Source organism: Macaca fascicularis, chromosome 6 (genome assembly GCF_037993035.2).
Source record: "Macaca fascicularis isolate 582-1 chromosome 6, T2T-MFA8v1.1".
NCBI lineage: Eukaryota > Metazoa > Chordata > Mammalia > Primates > Cercopithecidae > Macaca > Macaca fascicularis.
In genome coordinates, this window is record NC_088380.1 from 28,569,079 (window position 1) to 28,583,536 (window position 14,458).

Below are 14,458 nucleotides of genomic sequence, written 5' to 3' on the forward strand. Positions count from 1 at the left end.
AAGCTCTTGTGAAACTAAGATTTCTTGCATGTATCTTGCTGGTTATAATCTGGATAAGTGTGTCCCGGGGAGCTGTGCTTGGGAGTCTGTTAGTCCCAACTACTTATCTGAGCTTTTTATACTTTCCAAATCCTTTGTCTTTATGAAAGCTCTATATAATATGCTTTATGTGAGTATGCTTTGTTGAGTCTTGTTATTCAATCATAGGACCCTTTGACAAAAATGCACTTGAATACCTAAGGAAGGATTTATTACAATAACTTTAGTCTCATGCAGAACTCAGACATTTGCACACCTGGGACCCAGGAGAAAATCGAACTAAGAGTGTGATGACCATGATAAATTCCTACTTTTCTTTATTCTTTCTATGTAATTATGCATCTCATTTATCAAATTTCTTTAAATTTTGTCATTTTCTGACTCTTTAAACCCCTTGGTAAGAAGAAAACAAACTCTCTTAACACTATCTTAACTTGTTCATAAATTTCCCCAGGACAAACTCTTATTCATTTCCATTAACTCTTCCTAAACACGCATCACTTCTCAACAAAACACTGTGTTTATACTGCACCAAAATATTTTTTATAACACTGTGTCCAAGTGTGAAAGGAATAGGAAATGAAATTATCATTGGCCTAACTGGGATCAAGTGATCATAAATAAGCAACTCTGTCCAACATCAGAATGAAATTTTTTTCACTGGAACCTCGGCAACAGATTAAATGTAAAGGAATGGGGGAAACTAAATAAACCCAAGTATTTATGCTATATTGTTTTAATGACATGAGTAATACAAATTTTCTTATGCTTTTCACTTATAATTCACATTTTTTTAGTTTTTCATATGTTCTAAGTCTATCTTGAATTTCTTTTCATTGGAACATTTTCTCAATTAAAATATAAGGTTACATGAAAATGGTGACTGTAATATTAACAAAATATGTGGTCCTAAAAAAAAGTTTGCATATTGTAGAAATTTATTTCCAAAATTTCTCAATTGTATGTTATGAAACAAAAACTTTTAAATACTTTTTCACTGTATTTAAATTTAGGAAGTCACTTCAATTTCACTTTGGTCTGCCTTTACTTCATTTTGTTTTATATTTGATTACTTTTAAGTTTTAAAATGCTTAAGATTCAAATTTCGAGTTAGTTAATGTCTATGTTTCTTTTACATCGTGTTATCAGATGATAATATCTCTCTATTTTTTCTTCTGTACAAATTCATAGGTGATATTTCTATCTGTATCTTAATTATACTATAATAGTAAATTGAGTGTTAATTTTTAATCTAAATATTGAAAGGTCACATTCTATTGTTTGTGTTTTTATATATTTTTTGTTTTGTTTTTCTTTCTTTTCTAAACACGGTACATGTGTTCCTAAAATGTCTGTATTATAGTTTTTGTTTATTAGGGTCATACTTATGATAAGAGTTGGGACAGAACATTTCTTTCCTCTTCAGTGTTTTTATTACAACAAACCTAATAAAAACTTTCCACTAATCTTAATATCTTAGCTTCTTAGTAAATAGAGTAATGCTAATATAGTAGGAAAAAAAATATCAAACATAGACGAAAGACCTTAAATTCTTCTGACTGAGGTGTGTATGGTTAAGACATGTGTTTTTAAAATTATGAAGAAGAGATGGAAAAAAGAAGGGATAGACTTAATATTTGTGTTTCTCCCAAAATTTACATGTTAAGATTCAATGCTCAATATGATGGTATTTGAACGTGGCGGCGTCTTTGGGAGGTAATTAAGTTTGCGTGAGGTCTTGAAGATGGAGTCTTCAGGATGGGATCAGTGCCCTTACAAAGAGAAATTAAAACTCTCTCACTCTCACTGTCTCTCCTTTCCCCCCGTCATGTGAGAACACACCAAAAAAGATAATCTGCAAGCCAGGAAGAGGATCTCAACCAATAACTCAACCATGCTGGCAGCCTTATCTCAGACTTCTAGCCCCTAGAACTGTGAAAAGTAACGTTTCAGTCTATGGCATTTTGTTATAGAAGCTTGAGTTGATTATGACAGAAGGACATCATCATGCTTCAGATGGAATTTTGTAACATCAAGGGCAGAATGACGACTGATTAGTTTTTCTATTCCTTCTTTGGACTGATTTAAAACACAAATCCAGTGCTCATTGTGGCTGCTTTCTCTTTTCACACATACTATGAGGTGGTGGTGTGCGGTGCTGGGATTGTCATTAGCTTCAATTCACTGTAATTGTTTTTTGATCCCATTTAAAGCAGACAATAACTGTAATAACGATGCATGAAGCTCTCGTTTCTAACACTCTTACGAACTACGTGTTATTTCCCATGCGTTGTGTGGATTCCTATAAAACTATTGCTCTAGCTGCTTTTTTTTTTTTTTTTTTTTTTTCATGTTTTATTAACCTCTCTTCTGAACTTATGGCCCTTCTTTTTCCAGTCACTAGTTGTGTTCTTGTATCCTGGAGTTGCTCTCATATTTGAGATGCTTCACCAAATTGCATACATGTGAGAAAACATTAAAATGGTGTTTTCGAGGACAGTGCAAATATTTAAATAGGGGTACAGAAAAAGACAAGGACTTTGTATTCTGTGTTTTTCTTTATGAGTCACTGCAGTTAGCTGGATGGAAGGTTTCGTGTTGAACTCATGTTCCTTGGTAGCCCAAAGCATAATCAACCAAGAAAAAAATCACATATAACCTTAGTGTTCATTTCATTATTACTGCTTACAAAAACATTTATGTATTACAGAAAAGGGTGGTTTTAAGGTAAGAAGGATGGTGTTATTTTGTTGCATGGAAAACGTGTTTATCAAAACTGTCTATATATTCAACCAATCATATATTTTATTTTAACCCCAGAAAAATAAATGAGTAAAATTTGCAATTCAATAATGCTTTCATATGATAATTTTTTAATTTAAAAATATTTTATGTGATTTATGAGTATTCATTACAGTAAAATTATATGTTCATTAACAATAATCATAGCCATTTGACTGTATATTTTTTACATTATAACAATAAATACATCTAATGTGGGTATCATATGCTTTATATGCTATCACACAACCCTGTAGGGCACTCTAGAGTAAGGAGCAAAAAATGATCTATCTATGTAAGTTCACCTTAACTTAATGTATTTGTAGAGATAATTAGAATACTGGATCTGTTCATTAACATTTCAAATCTCATTTAAATGTAAATTGTAATATTCTCTTTTTCTGCAACACTAGGTAGTTAGTGTCTTTCATGAGTAATAAGTAATTTGTTCCCCATTAGGTACAAGAATGGAGAAAAAGATAAATCAAAATCTGATGAGAGTCACAATTAGAATTGTAACCTACTTGGTAGAGAGAATAAAAAAACAATGTTTTCACTATTTTTCATTATTAAAAATAAAACAAATTCATATTTCAACAGCTTTAGTATTAATGAGTTTCCTTTGTCATATCTGTAATGAATACATGTAACTGGAAACATCTTTGTTAGATTTTTATGAAAAATTAGACTTAATTTTACAGTATCTTTTTCATGGTAACTCAGATTTTAAAAACCTGAAATACAACTTTTTGCTTATTAAATAGGTTGAAAGTAGGAAATCATTAAAAATTTAAGCAGTATAAACCACATACAAAATGTCCTCCTAATATCATTCCACTGAAGAAATAGATTTTTAGAATTCATTTAGATAAGAAACTAGTTTGTTTTCAATAAACTGATCTCTATGTTCATCAGCCTTGCCTTACCCCTACCTACACCTTTATCTTTATCAAGTAACCTTCTTACAATGGTTACAACAATGGTAGTACTAATGGTAACTACAATGGTAGTTATCTTTTTACAATGCTCTTTTAAAAATAGTGTTTTTTAAATCAATTAAAAGTGTTTCTGATAAAAACATACAAAATGTATAAAAAGTTTTTATAAATTTAATTAAGTTAATTAAATTAAAATTAATTTAATTTTTTTAATTAAAATATTTTTTTCTGTGTGTATATATATGTTAAAATGTGTGTGAACAAGTATATAAGTTGAATATGGTATGAAACTCATCATGAAAATTTAGTATATTGTTAATACTTTATATGTTATACAAATTTGTCATTGTCTTTGATATCCAATTAATAATCAGTAACTTTTGTCTCACCTACAGAGTTTTAAGAGAAGGCAACATAGTTGCCTTAGGTTGGTTAAGAGTGTATACTCAGGACTTAGACTAGGATCAAATTTTAGTTTAGTGACTTTGTTCATGTGACTTATCCTCTCTCTACTTTAGTTATTTCATCAGGAAAGGAATAACATGGATCTACATGCTGTATAGAGTTGTTGCAATGATAAATTTAGTGTAGTAAATTACTTTGAACACGTTAAGTGTGCAATAAATATTATTTTATAATGTGTCAACAACTCAATAGTATTTAAAACGCATAAACTCATGTATGAGTAAATATCCTATCTAGTTTTCTTTTATGGGTAGATAGTCATCATATTAACTTTCAGAATTATTTATTGCTCTAGCTAGCCGTCTAGATCTTAGCATGATTTATGCTATGGTATGAATAAATGTGTCTCCTCAAAATTCATGTTTTGAACTTCTAACCCCAAATGTGATGTGTGATGGTATTAGAATGTGAGTTCTTTTTTTTTTTTTTTTTTTAGACAGAGTCTCGCTCTGTCGCCCAGGCTGGAGTGCAGTGGCGCGATCTCCGCTCACTGCAAGCTCCGCTGCCTGCCGGGTTCACGCCATTCTCCTGCCTCAGCCTCCCGAGTAGCTGGGACTACAGGCGCCCGCCACCACGCCCGGTTAATTTTTTGTATTTTTAGTGGAGACAGCGTTTCACCGTGTTAGCCAGGATGGTCTCGATCTCCTGACCTTGTGATCCGCCCGCCTCAGCCTCCCAAAGTGCTGGGATTACAGGCGTGAGCCACCGCGCCCGACCTAGAATGTGAATTCTTTAATTGATAATTAGGTCATGTGGATGAAGGCATCATAAATGGGATTAGTATCCTTATAAAAGAGGCCCAAGAGAGCTTTCTTGCCCCTTCTACCATGTGACCTTAAAATGAGAAGACAGCCATCTATAAGGAAGTGGCCCTCACCAGACACTGAATCTGCTGGCACCCTAATCCTGGACTTCCACACTCCAGAATAGTGAGAAATAGATTTCTGTTGTTTATAAGCCACCTATTCCATGACATTTTATTATATAGTCTGAAAATACTGATAAAGGCTGATTACCAACTTAATATCATATTTCTGCTACCCTTCTTGCCAGGCTTTACTTGCCTTTCAAAAATAGGAGTTCCTCCTGATCAGTACTGTTTGCAGTTATTATCTATGTCAGGCTAGGGCTGAAATAGAGACAACAATACACATCATGGGAAAATAATCACATTATCCCCTTATCCAAAGCTTTGGATACTTTTAGCATGGTGGCCAAACTGGCTGAAACAAATGATAATCCTATCGGTATTTTAGCTATATCCTCTTTTGAAGATGAAGAATTATCTGACAAAGCCATTAGTTTAAAATACATGACTATCATTTTATTGTTTCTTCTATTTCTTATGTTTTATATTTGATGAACTTCAATTATGCCAAAACTTTTATGGAAAACCTGTATTGCTTACTTATAAAGTGCTCTGAAAAAAATAATTGAACTCTTATAAATAAGACATATATGAATAAACATAACTATAAACTTTATAATTTTATCAGTATAAAAGGCTATTTTTTTATTTTGCATTTTCATATTTTCCCATTTAATGTAGCAACATGATAGCCTCATAAAAGACCATAAAATATATATTAGTCATTTTGAAATAAATTGTTATTTCTCCGAATTCCTACTCCTACTCCAGAGCCATTTTCAAAGGAGCATTTTTTTGAACATTTCATGATAACAATTGCATTTAACTTTGTTTGTCATGCTCAGAATACTATAAGAGAGACTTGATATTGTGATCATGAATTCAGCTTTTTGCAATATTGATCAACAAAATATGTAAATTAAACTAAAGATAGAGCATTCAGATTGTACTTAGCTGTTAGAATTAAGTACTCTGAGCCTCCTGTACTTAGCTGTTAGAATTAAGTACTCTGAGCCTCCTGATTGAAGACATAGGGCAGCTCAAGAAAGAGTGCACAGGACCTAGATAACCAGCACAGTGAAAAGATGTATGGTAAATCAGTGATATAGTTTATATAAGTTGAAATTGTTTCTGTCTTCTTTAGTTCATCTTTTGCAGTCAAATGTTCACCATGTTGCTGAGGGGTCAAGAAGCTGTACTTGAAATGTTATAATAACTCCCTTATCTGCTGTTTATATTTTCAGGTTTGATGTCTTTTGGATACTTTTGTGAATTCAGAACATGGGATCAACTGATATCATCAGGGATCATGTATTGAATGGACGACAGTGAGGGTATTGAGGCAAAGACTCCCCCACCCTACAGGTAAATTTTTAAAAGGTATTTTGGATTAAAAGAGGGCCACGCACATTGGTGCACACCTACAATCCTAGTACTTTAGGAGGCCAAGGTAGGAGGATCACTTGAGGCCAGGAGTTCAAGAGCAGCCTGGGCAACATAGCAAGACGCCAATGCCAGAAAAATTAAAAATAATTAGCCACGCATGGTAGCACATCCTGACGTCCTGGCTACCTGGCAGGCTGAGGCAAGAGAAAAGCTTGAATCCAGGAATTCAAGGCTGCAGTAAGCTATGATCATGCCACTTGCAATAGTCAGCATTCTCCAGAGGAACAGCACTAATAGAATAGATGTATATGTGAAAGAGAGTTTATTAGGAGTATTGACTCACATGATCAGAAGATGAAGTCTCACAATAGGCCATCTGCAAGCTGAGGAGCAAGGAAATCAGTATGAGTCCCAAGACCTCAAAAGTAGGGAAGCCAATAGTGCAGCTTTCAGTCTGTGACTGAAGGCCTGACAGCCCCTGGAAAACCACTGGTGTAGGTCTAAGAGTCCAAAAGCTAAAGAATTTGGAGTCCGGTGTTCAAGGGCAGGAAGCATCCAGCATGTGAGAAAGATGAAGGCTGGAAAACTCAGTCAGCCCAGTCCTTCCACGTTCTTCTGCCTACTTTTATTCTAGCCACACTGGCAGCTGATTACTTTGTGCTCACCCAGATTCAGGGTCCATCTGCCTCTCCCAGTCCACTGACTCAAATGTTAATCTCCTTTGGCAACACCCTCACAGACACACCCAGGAACAATACTTTACACCCTTCAATCCAATCAAGTTGACACTTACTTAATATTAACCATCACACCACTACACTCCACCTGGGTGACAGAGCAAGACCCAATCTCTTAAAAAAACAAAAATGTGATAAGTATGTATGCACTAGCAATGTTTATGTTGGGATGGTTGCCACCTCATTCAAATTTTGAACAAGTGAAAGTTTTGTGGCATGTGACAGATTGTATCAACGGTATTTAGATGAGTAATATGATCCTTATTTAAATGTCTAAACTAGTAGAAAAAGAAAGCCAAAGTGAAGCAGAAATGACACATGGTCCTATTACATTTCTGTTATAGGAAGCATTGGCCAAGTGAAGCCAGGGATGATGGAAGCTCTAATCACATTACCTTAGGATCAGTCTTGGAAACAAAACCTGGCTCACATTACCATCCTAATGTTTCTGTGAAGACTTGGAAAACATCATAATCATAGTGTTTACCCCATGAGGCATTTAGTAACAAAAATTACAGCTTTGTAGGCTGAGTAGAGGAGTAAAAACTCTACGGAAATTGAGGACTATAGTGTAAAATAATTAAAATATTTCTAGAGAAATAGCAGAAGACACTTGAAAAATCTGCTTTTAGTCAAACCTATCATTTTTATTTTTACAGAAAAATATATTTTATATTCAAATTTACTCTTGTGAATCATTAGATTTAATAATTGTGGATCTAGTAACTTTATTTTTATTATTCTATTATCAGTTGCCTATTATGGTAAGTACTAGCTGATCAGTAACTAGGTGTGATATCCAACATTTATTAATGCATGAATTATGCTTACAAATTAGCATAAACAGTGCTTAGAATAACACAGGTTTAACATGTTTATTATCTTCCAGATTAAGGAATCTGGCCATTGCTTAACTGGGTTTTCTAGGGTCTCTTGCAAGGCTGTGATCAAGATGTCAGCTATGGACAGAGTCTCATCCAAATGCTCAAGTGAGGAAGGATTGACTTCCAATCTCATGTGGATGTTAACAAATTCAGTCCTCAAGGAATATAGGACTCAATCCCTCAGTACTTGTTTGTTGTCAATGGAGGCTGCCTTCAGTTTCTTGCCCTGTGCACCTTTCCAACACATGAAGCTTTATCAAAGTCTATAAATAGAAAAAGCAATAGAGATAGTCTACTAGCAAGACAGTAGTCACAATTACCTACAACTTCATCACATTAGAGATACTCCCTTACTTTTACCGTATTCTCTGGTTTGTAATTACATCATTAGGGACTTACTTTTAATCATGATCATAGCTCACTACCGGGGAAGAGATCAAAAAAGATGGGAAGAAAATGAGAATAATTAGAGGGAATCTTAGAAGCTGCCATTCCAAGTGACAACTGAAATGTGCTAGCTTTGCCTCTCTTTGAGTGAGTAAAAACCACATTAAACAAGTCAATATATGAAAGATAATTTGTACTATTTTCTTTACCATCAAAGAACATGTTTGCTAACCTGGTTTGGAATGCTGTAAACATCATCTGCATTGGATTTTTTTTTTTTTTTTTTTTTTTTTTTTTTTGAGACGGAGTCTCGCTCTGTCGCCTGGGCTGGAGCGCAGTGGCCGGATCTCAGCTCACTGCAAGCTCCGCCTCCCGGGTTTATGCCATTCTCCTGCCTCAGCCTCCCGAGTAGCCGGGACTACAGGCGCCCGCCACCTCGCCCGGCTAGTTTTTTGTATTTTTTAGTAGAGACGGGGTTTCACCGTGTTAGCCAGGATGGTCTCGATCTCCTGACCTCGTGATCCGCCCGTCTCGGCCTCCCAAAGTGCTGGGATTACAGGCTTGAGCCACCGCGCCCGGCCAGGATTTGTTATATAATAGTCACTATAGACATTTATCGAACCTTGTCTTCTTTACTGAAAACAGAGTGAATGTTTGAGATAGGGGTATTTTCAGACTGATGTTTCTTATGTGGCTTTTATTTGGAGGAGAGGGAGAAGAGAGCACACAAGTCACAGTGGTAGATATAATCTTTTAATTACTTCACATTGGATATGTAGGTGAGAAAACATTTTGAAAATGTCTCAAAAAAGAACAAGGTAAGAAAATAAAGCAATCCTCAGCCTCTGTGTAATTGTAAAAAAAGATGACTGAATTGAGTAGAATTTTCTGCAGGTTCTTAAAAACAGGGATCAATATAAATGAAACAAATGAAGTTGTGTTAAGGAAACTAAGGGTGCAGATGTTGTCATTATTTAAAATGTTGATATTTGCTTTATTGTGAATTTTTAAATTAATATATTAATTTTGCTGAATTTATTGTCTTTCTATCCTTACATTTTGCATTACTGGAAGCCTAATCTTGACCCCAGATCACTTTCTTTACTAAGTCAGAAGAGGAATAAAAATCCCTATGTATAAGTCAAGTTAAAAAAAAAAAAAAAAACACCAAATGTGGTCAGTTTATCCCAATAAAGATAAATTTAAAATATTGATGTAGAGGAAGAATTAAAATAAATTCTTCTGAAATGTGGCGACAAACTCACCTTGGATATAAATATGACGGAGAAAAAAATCAGTGTCTCAAAAACTAGGATTATTTACCTACAGCCTCAGCAAAAGGTGACTGGCTGTCTACCACTCTCAGACTTGAGTGGCAACAATTATTCTGTGGGTTGTTGAATACAGATTCTCAACACAGTTATACTCATTATGACCATGAAGGGACACATTCAGAACTGACAGTGAGATTGGGAAGTTACACAGATGCTGTGATTGAAAGTGGTCAGTAACAGTGAAACTACAACTAGAACATGAGAAGTCAACAGTAACACTGCTAATGATACCTGAGCCCCAAATCATAATTGGAATAGGTTCGTGTGATGTAGCAATTGGAAATACTGCTGTCATTGCTTGAATGTAAATTAATCAGAAGACATTCTTTAAGAGCTAATTAGATACGTGAAACTGGAACCACTGAGACTTTCTCAGACATTTTGTGTGGTGACTATTAAGCTATATGTATTCCCAGAAAGCACCAGAGAAGTTCAACCTTTAGTAAAGAAATGATAAAACAAAACAACCAACAACAACAACCAAAACACAGGGTGTTTTATAGCAATTGACTAAATCTGTAAACGTCCAAGTTGGCCAGAGGATATCATGAAAACAGAAGATTGAGTCAACTAGTGTTCAGGTAAAATTAACAGAACCAGACATTGATTCTAAATCAAAGAGCTTTCGCGGGCCAGAACATACAAGTAAATTATGGTTGATTCAACTAATGCCTTATCTTTCATCCCCAAAACAGAAAGGAGTTTAGTTCAATTGCTTTATGTGGAAAGATGTGAAACATAAATATAGGAGTATTCATAGAAGAGATTTCCTACATTGATTAAGAGTGAACTGGCTCATTATACTGATGATACTGTGATTGAGGAAAAATAAGAAGTAGCAATAAGAGCAGTGCTGTCACTGGGGAAAGCATGTGTTTGGTATGTTTCAGTCTCTTGTTGCCTTCTTGGGTCAGGTTCTCAGTTGCCTTCTGCCTCCACCTCAGTTCAGTCACTGTTACCACATCCAGCCCCTGGAGGGGGCCTGGGTACAAGCACAGGAAAGTCAGCATTAGGCATGTGGTGTCCCACACACTAAGTCATGGTATGGGTAGCTGAGGGTCTGTGAAGGTGTGCACTGAACACTTGGGTATCCCTGTGCCCAAAGGAGTATGACATTAAATAGCAAATATAGAACGTCATGATGGATCAAGTGACAGTGGTAAAAATAGGTAAAATGTTTTCCTGTTTTTTTAAAGAGGCCCCAAATGTTCCTTGTAACTGTGCTCCACCATCTATTCAGCCACCCTTAAATACAAGGTTTGCTAAGAATAGTTATTCACATAACATACAGGGGTTGATTGTTATATCCTTCAAACGGTTAATTCAGAGACCAGTAACCACCATGAAATTTTAGGAAATCACTAAATTATGCCACTAGACATATCCCCACAAGCATTGAAAAACAAATCATTGTGTTTGAAGAGTCCCACAAATAAAGTGGCGCACAAAATGTAATAGGCTTATTTGTGTCCTGAAGGGCACACACTCTGTTTGAAATGTACATCTTACCCTTGCTTAAAGTGACCAGAAAAAATGATCTAAATGGAGACTTGAGAAGCATAAGGACTGAAAAAAGCCTGCTAACAGCACAGGGAAATGGGTCCATATATGGTATATTGGTTAATATTGAGTGTCAACTTGATTGGATTGAAGGATGCACGTATTGTTGCTGGGTGTGCCTGTGAGGGTGTTCCCAAAGGACATTAACATTTGAGTGAGTGGACTGGGAGAGGCAGACCGACCCTGAATCTGGGTGGGCACCTTCTAATCAGCCAGCTCAGATACCATAAAAGCAGGCAGAGAAACATGGAAGGACTAGACTGGCTTAGTCTTTCAGCCTACATCTTTCTCCCATGCAGGATGCTTCCTGCTTTCAAATATCGTACTCTGGATTTTTCAGCTTTGGGACTCTTGGACCTTCGACCAAAGACTGAAGGCTGCACTGTTGGCTTTCCTACTTTTGAAGTTTTGAGACTCGGACTGGGTTCCTTGCTTCTCGGCTTGCAGAGGGCCTATTGTAGGATCTTACTTTGTGATCTTGTGAGTCAATACTCTTTAACCAATTCCCCTTTATATGTACATCTATCCTATTAGTTCTGTCCCTCTAGAGAACCCTGAATAATACATACGGTATATTTGATATTAGAAGTATCTGCTATACTGTATGCCAGATCTTCTTTGCTCCTTTGAATGCACCAAAAGTAAATGTGAATGAATCTCAATAAAAAACAGTGAAAGGACTATGATGAGAATGAGGATACTTAATCTGGTGGTGATAATGTTTTGTCGCCATACTAGATTTCCGAAAGGGCTGATTGTGAGAAGCATTATGACAAACACAAACTGATATGTTTTTAGTAGTAGAATAGGCATGATTTTTATGACTTCACTCAATTGCATTAAAATGGAAAATGTGTTGCTATGTGTGGGAGGGAAGTTAGGGGTGTAGATACTCTGTAATCAGTAAATCTCTCTGCTATGTGCATTATGTAGACAATTTCTCTACAGTTGACTAGTGATGTTCTTCACGATGTTAGGCTTATGGGTTTGTTCCTGTTTGTAGAACTGCACAGTGTCAACTAACTTAGTAGAAGATAATAATTTTTATCAATAATCCATTTATATTTTGGGGACTAATAGTGCCTATATTAAGCAATATGTACTTTACCTTTTATTCCTTATATAATAATATGCACCCTAAGGATATTCTGTGTTTATTAAGTTGTTTTCAGAATAATGATGTAATTAATGGAATCTTTCTTTTAAATAACACTTTTGGAAAAAATATTTTATGTTTATGTAAATTAGTGTGAATTTAGAATGTTTTAGGTGTTTAGTTCCTAAAGCAGAATATATGTGATGCATGAAATGTACATTTTAAGGGCAAATACATATTGTAAGTTGTCATGTAAATTATTAGCAGTGGGATACCATAGAAGGAATCGTGAACCATGATTCACGAAGTTGTACTATAGTGATATTCTGTCATTCATTCTTGTATGTCCTTGTGAATATCACCTAAGCTCTCTGAACCTCAGTTTTCACAGTTATAAAACAAAAGTGATGGACTGGGTTGCCATCAATGTCTTTTAAAAACATCCTATGCCAACTGTAAGCAGCCTAAATAAACGCTTGATATATTGATTGTAATAATACCGGGGTTTTTTTAACCTCTTACAATTAACTACATTTTATTTATTTATTTTTCTTTCACATTATTTTATACATCCATTGCTATGACAATTTAGAGGCATGAAAACTATAAATTATAAGCAAATTCATAGAAAGAAAATTATTAAGACAGACTAAAAATGATATAGCATGTATTACTAGACCAATAAAATTAATTAAAAATCATCATGCAAAGAACATTCCAGATCCAGATGATGTCACTTATGCATTCTACTAATTTTTTATAATTTCAACTTTTATAACAGATTCATTTTTTCAAATGAGGGAGTATATGTGTAGATTCGTTAGCTGAGCATATTGCATGATGCTGAGATTTGGAGTATGAATAATCTCATTACCCAGGTACTGAGCATAGTACCTAATAGTTTTTCAACCCTTGCTCTTTCCACTCTCTCCCCCAAGTAGTTCCCAGGGTCTATTGTTGCCATCTTTATGTTCATGAGTATCCATTGTTTAGCTCTCACTTATAGGTGAAAACATGTGTTATTTGGTTTTCTGATCCTGCATTAGTTTGCTTAGAATAATGGCCTCTAACTGCACCTGTTATTGGTGTATAAGATATGCTACTGATTTTTGTATATTAATTTTGTATCCTGAAACTTTACTGACGTTGTTTATTAGTTCCAAGAGTCTTTTGATGGAGTCTTTAAGGTTTTCTAGGTATAGAATCATATCATCAATGAAGAGAAATAGTTTGATTTCTTCTTTTCTTATTTGGATGCCTTCTATTTCTTTCTTTTGATGATTTATCTGGCTAGCACTTCCAGTACTATGTTGAATAGCAGTGATGAGAGTGGGCATCCTTGACTTTTTCCAGAGTTCAAGAGGAATGCTTCCATTTTTTATCCATTTGGTATAATGCTAGATGTAGGCCTGTCATAGATAATTCTTATTATGTTGAGGTATGTTCCTTTGATGTGTAGTTTGTTGAGGCTTTTTGTCATTAAGGGATGCTGGATTTTATTGAAAGCTTTTTTCATGTTTGTTGACATGACCACATGGTTTTATTTTCTAATTCTGTTTATGTGGTGAACCTTATTGAGTTGTGTATGTTGAACTAGCATTGCCACCCAGCAATAAGACCTACTTGATTGTGGTATATTAACTTTTTGATATACTGCTTCACTGAGTGTGCTAGTTTTTGTGTTAAGAATTTTTGTGGAATACACAGGAATATTGGCCTGTCATCTTTTATTTGTTTTCATTGGGTCTGCCAGATATTTCTATTAGGCTGATGCTGGCTTCATAGAATGAGTTAGGGAAGAATCCTTCTCCTTTGATTTTTGGGAATAGTTTCAATAGGACTGGTACCAGCTCTTATTTGTACATCTAGAAAAAGTAACTGTTAGTCCACCTTGTCTGGGGCTTTTTTCATTAGTATTTTTTTTTCTTTACTGACTCAAGTTCAGAACTCAATATTAGTCTGTTCAGAGTTTCAATTTCTTCT

General features: G+C 35.0%; 1 long non-coding RNA gene across 5 annotated transcripts in view; it reads left to right on the plus strand.

The window, feature by feature from the left end:
- LOC123573936 (uncharacterized) overlaps window positions 1-14,458 on the plus strand; it is a 71,337-nt gene that overhangs the window by 6,651 nt on the left and 50,228 nt on the right. For 3 of the 5 annotated variants that reach the window (XR_010587321.1, XR_010587319.1, XR_010587320.1), the window contains exon 2: window positions 6,336-6,456. This is a non-coding gene — a long non-coding RNA (uncharacterized lncRNA). Of the gene's footprint in view, window positions 1-6,335; window positions 6,457-7,558; window positions 7,968-14,458 lie in introns of those variants that run through there. The other 2 variants (XR_010587318.1, XR_006698674.2) reach the window with 1 other exon arrangement.